We start from the raw sequence: 11185 nt of genomic DNA, 5'->3' as shown, positions 1-11185 counted from the left end.
CCCCCCCCCCCCACTCATCTAGCTTACTGGGTAGGGGACACTTGGCTCTCCATCCGGCTTTGCTTGGGGGAGGCAGACCTGTTTCTCACACGTGTGCATGCGCACGCACACCCCCCGTGCAGGCACACTTGCCCATGCCCGGACTCCCTCTCTCTCTCCGACTCCCTTCCCTGGAAGTGTCCCTGCTAATGCATGTCCTCACCCACTAGGCCTCAATGTCCCTCCTGCTCTGATGGCGGAACCCAGGCGTCCTGCCCCGCCTGCACTCTCAGGCCCGTCTCCTTTGGGAAGAGCCCTCCCTTTCCCCTTTCCATGGGCCAGCACCGAGGGTGGGGCGGGGACAGGAAGGCTTGATCCCTGTGGGGGGGGGGGGGGGAGAAGGGCATGCCTCGGTTCCCCGGGGGTGGGAGGAGAGCTGCCCAAACAGGGACCAGCCCGCTGGCTCTGTCCTGTGCCATATAGGACACTGAGTTCTGTCCCCCTGTACATCTGACGCCTTGAAGGGCCTTCCGGGGCCGGGCTGCTCCAGGAATTTCGTGTTCCGAGGCGGCCGGAACACGAAGCACCCAAAGCCAGGCGAGTGTGCACACACGGCAGAAAAGCGCCATTTTCCCTCCCTGGAAGTGGGGAAAAAATAAACCAGCTGCAGGAGCAAATCTGATGGCTGACGCTTCGTGGCACCCGGGGCCTTCCTAATGCCAGGGCTGGCCTTGCACCACCTTGGGCACCAGGCGTGGGCCTCCCCCCATCGGATGGGCGAAAGGAAGGCAGCCTCTCGTCACAACTGCACGCCGTTGCGGGAAGGGCTCGTGCCCGCGATCCCTGTTTTACGCACGTCCTGCTGTCCCGGGGCATGCGAGAAGCCCTCTCTCGCGCACGCGAGCACAAGCGCCCATCTCATCTCGGACGTGTACACAGTTCGGCATCTACACGGCACGTTGAATTGGAGCAATTCCTCGTGAGCTTTATCATGGACCGTCCGCCCGTCCTCGGTGTTCTTTTGCGCCGGGAGATGCCAGGGCTGGACGCGTGTGGGTCGCAGCAGTGGGCAGCAAGCGACGCGCCTTGGCGAGGTGTGGGCGCGGAGCTCGGGCCTTGCCCTCTCGGGCTCCCCGTCTCCCCCCCCGCGGCGTCTTCTCGCCCCAGCCATGCTCTCTGCGGCCCTGATGCTCCCTTGCCAGGAACCGCTTGGAGCAGGGAGCCATCTGTCTCCCATCTGCGCCTTGAGTGCAGGAAAAATCCACTTTGTGGGATGTTTGGTGCGACGGGGAGATTGTGTTGGACTTGCTCCCCTGCGGGAGGCTGCCAGAACCGAGGGTGGGGGGAGCCCTCCCGTGCCGTGCCGGGTATGAGCAGGGGAAGCGCAGGGGCAGGCGAAGCCGGCTCAGCACATACGGCAGCCGGTGCGCTGTCCTTGCAGTGCGGTACGCGGGAGGGGTTGCCGATGGTGGCGACGCATTCAGAATTCATGTGCACACCCCCGCTTTGGGGAGGGTGTGACAGGGCCAAGGGGTACCGCGTTTTGGGGGACCTTGGGGCTGCGGAGTATCAGATTTCAGGGCAGAGGAATTCTTGCGATGGGTCACAATGTTTTTTAAAATTAAGGGAGCCACTCGTCAAATGAGAACCAGGATGCGAGGGCATCCTGCGTCCTTAGATGCTCGGTCAGGGTTCTGATGTGCCGATGACTAGGAAACACCCTTCTCTGCATGCTCAGAGGCATTGCCCACGTCCAGGGTGCATGTCCACCTGCCAGCTTTCCACTGTCTTCACCCAGGCTCTGTTTTGAAAATACCAGAGAACAGCAAGCCCCTTTGTTTAAAACACGGTGACGCCTGGCCTGGCCTGGCCTGGCGTGAGCCCCCCAGACTGTCTTTTCTGTTCCTGTGGTGAGCATCCATTTGGCCAGGGATGCTGTCACACCTGCAAAAAGGTTGAGAAAAGAACCACGTAGGGGATACCTCTTTGAGCGACTGAGGTGGACAGTTCTGGATGTCTGCTTTTCTGACATCATGGTGCCGGTGCCGGTGCCGGTGCCGGGTGGGCTGTACAGACAACTGCCAGCTCTTGCAGAAGGAGGCTGGGAAGGGAGACGCCGTGCTGGTCCGGTTCTTAGGAAGCTAAGAAGCATTGGAGCCAAACAAGGGAAAGACAGATTCAGGATGGTCACTGCAAAGAGCTCGGAGCGGCAAGCATTCTGCACTGGAAGCGGCCACAACCGTGTGGCTCCCGCTGTGTCAAAGATTTCCCGGGAAAGAGTGCGGGAAGTGTGGGGGATCCCAGGATAGGGCACGGGGGCTGGGCTGAGAATCCCCAGATGCCTGTTTCAGCCCTCAGGCGTCTTTCCGCAACGCGCGGCCTCATGTTCCGCAGTGGAGCTTGCTCTCTTGCGGAGCTGGTCATGAAAACATCGCCAAGAATCCGTGGTCGTCGTGATCCAGTGGTCCAGGGCGGAATTGGCGATTGGCCGAGGCCCCCTGGCCACCTGGCACAGCCGTGGCTCACGCGCAGCCCGAGCGCAGCCAGGTGCCCCTCCGCTGTCCTCCTGTGCATCCTTCGGCCCCCGAAACGCATGCATCGCCCTGCACAGGCTTCGCTCTCCAGCTCTGCCAGACGCACGCCTGCCTTCGCTGCTCCCGGAGCCTCCGTGCCTTCAGCCATCCGTCCATCTGTCCGCCCGTCCTCGGCGAAGCGTCTGGTCCTGCGCCGCGCCTCCCCTCCCCTGCCTCCGACAACCAGCCCTCCGGCTCCCTCCGAGCCCCTCTCGGCGTCCGTCTGGCCGCTCGCGCCGCCCGCCCGCCCCCCAGCGCGCACACCTGCCCGTCTGCCTGCCTGCCTGCCCGCCCGCCTGCCGCTGCCCCCTCTCCGGGAAGCGCGTCCCCCCGGCGGGCTCCCCGGGCCGCGGCCCCGTGCGCTCGCCCCGGTGCCCGTCCCCGCTCGCCCTCTTCCGCCGCCGGCGCCCTGCCCCGCCCCGCCCCGCCCTGCCCCGCCGCGCGCGAGCCATTCCGGCTCCTCCGCCAGCGGCTGCCCGGCGCATCGGTGCATGAGTGAGCAGGGAACATGGAAGCGAGGCTGCCGGAAAGGGAGGGGGAGGAGGGGAGGGGGAGGAGGAGGAGGAGGTATGTCTGGGCTCGGGAAAGGGGGGCCGGGAGGGGGTTGGGCACGGAACACATTTCTTTGTTTGAGTAGAGACTGGGGGGGGGAGCGAGCGAAGGCAAACCAGCCAGCCAGCGAGTGTGGAAGCGAGTTAGTCTAGAGAGCTCAGGGCGCTGAACCCGGTGGATTTATCCTAGTTGGCACCAAAGTCCGCTCCCAAAGAAGCAAGATTGGCCATTTTTTTTCCTGCCCTGTCGATTTTTTTCCATTTTTCCCCGTGGGGGGTTGGAAAATTTACAGTTTTTTCCCCCTCCCCAGCCAGGCGAGGGGAGATCCCGAAGAACGGAGCCCTCCGCCCCCCCCAACCTTAGCAGTCCCTTTTCTGCAGGTAACGTCGGCTCGGCACCCTGTTCCTCCCCGTTGCCGTCTGTCTGATTCTCCCCCCCTTTTTTTCTCGCCTTCTTGTAGCAGTTTTGGGGGATCTTGCCCTAGTCGGATCGACTTGACGTGAACGTGTGTGTGTTTGTGTGTGTGTGTGTGTGTGTGTGTGTGGTGGAGGGGAGCTCTCTGTGTGTGTTTGCGCGCGCGTGTGTGTGTCTGCGAGGTCTTTCTGGCTGCTTTTGCTGGCTTTGTTATCTGTTGGGAAGAGAAGCGAAAGGACGTACAGGGTGGGGGAAACGTAGTTTGGCATGGGCCTAGCTCCGCTCGCTCGCTCGCCGCCGCCGCCGCCGCCGCCGCCGCCGCCGCCTCACTGGGCTCACCTCGTATGCCACCAAAAAAAAAAAAAAAAGAAAGAAAGAAAGAAAGGAAAGCAAGGAGAGGAAAAGGGACCTTTGAAGGAGCAGACGGCGGGCCGGCTGGCCCGGGCTGGCCGGAGGACGGACGGACGCGCTTCCAGCGGAGGTGGCGGGAGCCGGCGTGCGCCCAGCGCCGAGGACGCCGCGGGACTCGCCTGCTGCAGGAGGGGAGCGCCCCGGCGGGCGCCGGTCGGCCTAAAGCTTCGGGGTTCGTCGGGCCTAGCCCGGCGCCCTCGGCACCGGCGCGGAGCTGGCCTCTGCAGCAGCCGGCCCGGCTTTGTCGCCAGCCGGTGCCAGCCGTGGGGCGCGTTCCCTGGACACGGCCGGATGCGACCCGTTCCCGCAGCAGCCTGCGTTCCCGGCGGGAGCTGCCGCGCAAGGCCCGAATGCCGCTGCTCGTGTGGAGGAGCCAGCATCTGGCGCAGCGGCGAGGACTCCGTGCGGGCCGCCCGGCCATCTGCCGCGGACGCCCCGTGCCTTCTGCCGGGGCCGGGGCCGAGGCCGCGACCGCCCCGCTCGCGTTACGGCCGCCGGCGCACAAGCAGGACTGCCGGGCAGCCGCGCTGCGGAGGTCGGGATCCCAATCCTGGCGGCGCCGCTTCTCTGGTTCCATTTCGCGTGCTTGCGGGAGAAGCCCCCGCGCTGCCCCCGCCGCCCGGCAGCGCCTGTCACCACTTCCTGGCGATCTCCGGATTTGGACCACACCGGGGGTGGAAGCCGGGCCCCCAATCCCGTTGCTGCTCGGCGAGGATCTGCAAGAGAGGTGGATGTCTGCTCGGAAACGCGTGGCACCCGCCGGCGGGGTCCCCGTGCGTGCGGCCGGTGGAACTTGGGATTTGGCCTGCGGCGCGGCGCAACTTGCACGAACTCCGGCGCGGCGGTGGCTGCGCCCCAGATCCAGTTTTTCCCACTGAGCAGGATCTGTCCTGGGAGAATTTCGGCTGCAAAAAGAGCGTGGCTGTTTTGAAAGACACTCTGCCCGGAGGAGGGGAGGAAGGGCAGCTGGTTGGCCGGCCGGGGGTGGGGGGACGACGCTGCGCGACCGGGGAGTGGGTCCTCGCTTTTAGTGTGTGGGGCCATTTGTGTCTATGCCGGGGGAAAGAGCTGGGCGTCATTGGCGGGGGGGCAGAGTGGTCGGCTTTTAAGGCAGGCGTGTCCTGAACAGTGCCGGAAGTGGAAACGGGCTTGGGGCATTGTCTGTGTAACCCACAGAATGTGGGTTTGGGAGGGGATGATGAAGGACATGGGGTGGGTTTTCTGTGAAGCCGGCGGGGTGATGAGAGGGCAAAGGGGTGGGTGATGAAGGAGTTAACCTTGTCGAGTGTACGAACCAGAGGTCTGTTTGCAGATAATGGTTAGGGGGGTTAAGATGGAGGGGGCTTTCTCACACTTGCCCTGCCTTGGATGTGTTCTTTCTTGGTTGTGGATGGGGCAGCTTCCAAGACAAAATCCATACGGACCCAGAGCATGTAGGAACCTTTAAGGAAGTGGGGCGAAGTGGGGAGAAGAACAGTTTGCTCAGGGCTGAAGTTGCATCCGCCTTTTGATGTCAGAACTCAGCCCAAGGGAAAGCAAAGTCACAGTGAAACCAAGAGAGCCTCTGAGAGCATGCAGAGTGCTTTTGGACACTGTCGAGGAACTATTCTTGAGCTTTCCCCGTCGAGAAGACAGACAGACAGGGCAGTGAGCTGGCCACCCCCACCCCTAAGAAATGGGGACGGCCCAAGCAGAATCTGCCACCCAGCTCCCGTGCGCCTGGCCCTTTAAGGGTGCCCAGGTGAGACGAGGTGTGTTGTGATGAGGGTGGCACCTGGCTGGCAAAACGGGTCAGGCAGGCTGGTCCTCGACGGGAGCGCACACCTAAAGTCCACCGTGGAAAGGTGCCCGGAGACCAGCGAGCCGTTCGCGCGCGTGCCTGCGCCCGGGTTTTGCTCCGGCTTCCGACGCGCGGCGCGGCTGCGTGGGGTCCCCTCCTGGCCAGGGCCCGGCGGCGTGGGGCGCGCCCCCAAGGCCGGGGCAGCGCTGCCAAGTTGGGCACAGGCCCTCCCTCCAGCAGACGTGAGTGGCCAGCCCCCTTTCCGGCAGCCTGCCCCACGGGTGGACTGGCGGGGGGCGATGGAAGCGGCAGCCCACGCCACTGGCCCCAGTCCGGGCAGCTGCTCCCGGGGGGGGGGGGGGGAGAGAGGCCGGCGGCTGTTCCCGGGAGGGGGCTGCGCTCCTGTCGCCCCGCTCTTGCCGCGGCCGCTGCAGCTGTGGGCCGAGGGGGCTCGTGGGGCGCTTCCGGGGGGCTCGGGTCTGTGTGTGGGGCACGCGGGGCCGTAAGCGACGCTCCCCAGGCATGAATGGGGATCCCTCCCCTCCCTGCCCGGCCGCCTTCAGGAGACTCGGAGTCACATGGCTTCCTGGTGGGTTGGCTCAGAGGCGCGGGGGCTGCCGGGAGCCCGGACGCCTGGGTCCCGTCTGTGCGCCGTTTGAGCTGCGGGTTGTTGTCGGGGGGCTGCGGCGCCTCTGCCCCGATGCGTGTGCGGGGCTGGGGCGAGGCGGGCGGGACTCCCGGGTCCTTGGGTGGATCTGCCAAGCCCTGGCCTGTCCCCCCCTCCCCGACTGCAGTCGCGGGGAGCAGAGAGTGGACGTTTCCGCAGGCTTTGTCTGTCACCCGTCCAAGGACGATTCTTAATGTATGTGCATTTTTTAACGCCAGGGCCTGTCCCACCAGTGACTCTGTGCCGAGGGTGAGGCTGGGCCCAGCCCTGCACGGTGGCTTTCGGGTGAGCTTTCCCACTCCCCTGGGAAAAAATATTTGCAAGCTTCTTTCAAGAGGGCAAGAAAACAGGAGAAGATGGCCCCACATCTCAGCCCCCCCCCCCCCCCCGGGCATCTCCACTGAGTCCCTGGACTCTGGAGGCTCCAAGCGGTCCCCATCAAAGAAAGAAAGAAAGAAGGCCCATTAACATCACACAGCCCAGAGACTGGGACTCCCCTCACGGTATCCTGAGGTCCCTCAGAGGAGATGTTAACCTACCTCCTTCACATTGATTTTTATTTTTATCAGTTTGCTGATCGCTGCTGCCTGGGAGGGAGTGAGCGCCTGTTTTTCACTTTCTACCTCCCACCCCTTCTTAGGTTTTCTTTCTCCCTGGTTGCCCAGAAGTCGGTTGCTCTCCCTCCCACAATGGTGCAGAATCGAAACCCCATATTTGCTCAATGTACGCGAGCAGGTGTGTGCACGCCTGTTTGGGCACATGCGTATTTGCATCTGTGGCAATAGCTGCCGTTACGCACACCGTGGCCCCTTGGAAAAGCCCTTTGCTGGGTGGGAAAAGGGATGGAGGGTTGGCCCTGCACGGGATGTGGGGCCCATGCGCCCTTCCACTGAGGACATGTAGGATATGGTGCCCCACTGGCCATAGGGCACCCTTGGCACCCCCACTGCCAGCATCTCTCAAGGAGGGCTGGAGGGGAGACCCGCAGCCTGGCCCTCGAAGCCGTGGGGCAAACATGGCCCGTGACGGTAGGCCGAAGCCTGCCGGATCTTAGCCGGTCCCCCAGCTTCTGCGCTTTGGGCAGAATTCACGTGGCACCGTTGCGAGGCCAGGATGCCACCCACAAAGGTGGTGTGGCCGGCCAGGATGGCTTCTGGGTAGGAATCCCAGCATTCCACTGCGGCACGTGCCCATGTCCTGCTCAGGAACAGCAACAATAGCATTAATAATAACGTTAATGAATGGAGAGGGGTTTGCGTATAGGTTTCCTGGGATTTTAAAAACACTTCTGTTTAACTGGAAGGTAAAGGGGAGCATATCCCTGAGAGCGTATCTCTTAGGGTTTGAGTTGGTATTGGGGAGACTGGCTGCTTGAATTTCAGGATTCTCGGGCCTGGGGCAGAGCAGTGCCCATGGAGCCTACGGCCAGAGGGGCCGGAGAGCGGGGCGGCTGCAGGCGCAGGGAGGGATCTTCGATTCCAGAGATAGTCCTGTATGGGGAAGAGGTATAGGAACAAGAAAAACCTGCCTTCCATGGAAGAACATGGTTTGTGGGCTGCTGGCACCGCTGGGGCTGAAGGGACCACCCCATGGAGCCAGAATGGCTCGTGCGCGTCTGCCCCACCAGGCCCCCCCCCCTTGCGCTGCCTTTTTGCTTTTTGTAGGGAGCCAAAGGCAGGGGGGCAAAAGGTGGGCCAACTGGAGCCGGGGCAAGCTCCTTTTCTCCCCTCCCCGACGAAGAGTTCTGTGCAACTCTCAGGCTCGGCTTTTCCACTGTCGGGCTTTATTGCACGCGAGAATAACAGCAGGTTTCTCCGGCCCAGTGCTGATGAGCTGCTCCCCGTTCTCAGGGGTGATGGGGCTTGTGTGGGGGTCTGAGGTACCGGTGGGGCCCCTGCCTCAGGACCAGCCACCTGGGCCAGCCTGGGGAATGGTTGCACCATCAAATGCACCGGGTTGCCCTTTCTTGCATCATCAGGAAAAGACACCAGCTGCACTGTGCCCGTGTGGCACGGGTTTCTGTGCGCTCCCCAGGTGAGGCTGAGCCCCTCCCTGCTTTGCATCACACCGTCACTGCCCGGAGCTCCACCAGCACTCAGCTGGAAAGAGAGTGAAAAGGAGCCTGTCAGACATGCCAAATGGTTTGGGGGTTTTTAAGGCTTTCCAGGAAAGAGGCAGAGAGTTCCCCCACACGCCGGGTGTCTGTGGAGATGGGTGTGGGGTGTAGGAGCCCAGAGCAGTGGGTTCTCTCCCCAGCTTTACAGGCTGGAGTGGGAGTGTTGGGCAACGGGAGCGGAAACGGGCCTTGTGCTCAGCATCAGAGGAGCACGTTCCGAGCTGGCGCAGGGGAACGATTGTTCACGGCACTTTTCCCTCAGCCGGAGGGGCGGTGTGCCCTCGGGGGCACTGAAGGGCAGCCGGTCGTCACGCGGTGCTCATGCGGGTTAAATCCAGGTGTCTTTCCCTTTGGGAGGAGGAGGTTGGCCTGATGGCAGGAGCCCTGCCTAGGCGAAGCAAGGCGCTTTGCACATGGTCAGGGGCATGCCATGTGTTACCGCCTGTGTTTCAGGTCAGTGTCGGTGCAGCTTGGAAGGGACGCGTCGTTTAGGGTCTGGATCCAGCAGCGTCCCAGTCTCTCCCGAAGTGAGCCCGGGCCGCCTTGTGGGTGGTGATCGCACCTCCTCCTGTCCCACACCTACAGGGAGCGGAGCAAGTCACTGCCCCAAGGAGTTTGCAAAGCAAAGCTCAGTGTGGGGGGATGACAGGACTGCAGCAAGGCAGCCGCTTGCCCGGCCACACGGCCCAGACCCCCGTGCCCTTTGTGGTCGCCCTGCCTTGCCTCGGCCGCAGAGCCGGGGGCCAGCCCTGCCGTGGGGCCGCCCAGGAGCCTCGGGAGCTGGCCTGCAGCTGCTTCGCCCCCCGCCCGCCGCGGCAGGGACCCCTTGTCCGCGTGGGCCGCTCTGAAGGGGCCTTGTGCGGCCGGGCCGGCCTCTTGTGTGCATTGTCTCCGCACAGTGCGGCCTTTATCTCTGCCGGGGCCGCTCTGCCATCCTCCACGCACCCTTTCCGCGAACGCCCCCGAAGCGGCCGCCGTGGCGTCACGCTGGGAGCCTTCGCAGGCCCCGTGTGGGCCCGTCTCTGGCCGCCCGGCTCACTCCTGCTGCCCAGGTGGGCCGGGGAGAAGGGGAAACTGAGGCCGTGGCGGGAGGCCCACGTGGAGAGCGCCTGGGTCTCGCAGGCAGCCCAGCAGGGCCGCGATTGCTGCCTTGCCCTCGAGGTCCCCGGGCTTGGAGAGGCTGCCAGTTCCAACCGCGTCCTTTGACCTCGGAGTTTTGAAACGTCCCCGACAGCGGGCCTGGGGTGGGGCGGGACCAGTGGGGTTGCAGCAGGTTTGGCTTTGGGTCCTGCGGGGAATCGCTTGGGACGGGTTGGGTTGGTTTTGCAGGAAGAGCTTTTGAAACGTTGACCCCGCGCCCCCACCCCCCACGGGGCTGTGGCTTAGGGGCTGCATTGAGCAAGGAGGCCGTGAATTTTCGGGTTTCCCACCACTCTGGGGGCAGGAGCAATGAGGGCCCGTGTGCTCTGTGCTGTCGTGCCTGGGCTTGATAAGTCGCAGCCGTTGCCTCCCCAGAACCGCTGATGTGGGGAAATGGCGCTGCTCGGGCACCAAGGGGATTCTGGGTAAGCACCTGCCCTCTCCGGCCCCACTCATCCGCCTCCCAGAGATGGGGTTTTCTGGCATCTCCAGCAATGCCGCCTGCCCTGCCCCAGCGATAAAGCAGCCTCCTCTGAGCTGGCGCCCCCCAGCAATGTGGATCACAGTGCTTGTGCTGGCTGGAGACGATGGGAATTGTAGTCGCATGCTTCTGGGAGAAGGTGGCAGCCACTTTGGAGGTGGCCCAAGGGAAATGCAGCATCGAAAAAGCGGGTGCCAAGTGGCGTGGGCATGGGGGGAGCGTCAGAGGGCAGGACTGTCGCTGAGACAGAAATGGGAGGCATGCCCCCCTTGCGGGGCTGGCCGGCCTGGCAACCTGCATGTTCTTGTGGGTGGCCTCAGTGGGCCCTTCCTGGCCGCCCTCCTGTGGGGCCTTTGTCCTTAGGCTGCACCTGCGCTGGGCAGGTCCTCCGGCGGCCGACCATCCTCTGAGAAGCTGGGCCAGCATCGCCCAGCCGAGGCGGCTCTCCCGGCCAGCAGAAGCAGGTGCGAGTTGGCTGCCCGGGGCCTGTCCCCATCTCCCAGTCCGGATGCGTCCTGGCTCCCGGCAGGCACCGAGTGTGGGGCAGGCAGTGTGGGGTGGGTGGGATCTCCCGAGGCTGGACGAGGGAGATGAGAGGGGGGAGTGGCGTCATTCCATGAGCCCAGCCGACGGCTACGACGTATTTTTCCTCTTCCCTCCGCAGTTCTCTTTCCTTGTGTGTCATGTTTGTTTGTGAGCCTGTGGGCAGGGCTGTCTTGCAAGAGGAGCAGGATAAAAGCCCTTTAAATGAAACAAAGGTCTGCGTGGAAGGAGGCCATGAGAAGCTTGTTTTCCTGAAAACTGGGCAGGGGGAGAGTTATTGGGCCCCTGCTGCTGTAACCCTCCTCCCTCCCTTCCTTTTCCGCAGGATCGGGTCCCGTGCCATGGCTGGAGCGTAGCTGCAAACCTGCCCCCCACACCAGCCGTGCCTCGTGGGCCCAAACGCCGCATGGGCCTGGTGTGGGGGGGGCGGTCAGCCGATGAGAAAGCTGGACGAGAGCCCTTCTGCCTCGGTGAGTGGCCGGCGCTTCCTTGGGCTTCCTGCAAAGCAAGTGTTGGCGGGGGGGGGGGG

Source organism: Varanus komodoensis, unplaced genomic scaffold, assembly GCF_004798865.1.
Source record: "Varanus komodoensis strain SLA01 unplaced genomic scaffold, ASM479886v1 scaffold87, whole genome shotgun sequence".
Classification (NCBI taxonomy): domain Eukaryota; kingdom Metazoa; phylum Chordata; class Lepidosauria; order Squamata; family Varanidae; genus Varanus; species Varanus komodoensis.
Note: the sequence above shows the minus strand (reverse complement) of the source record.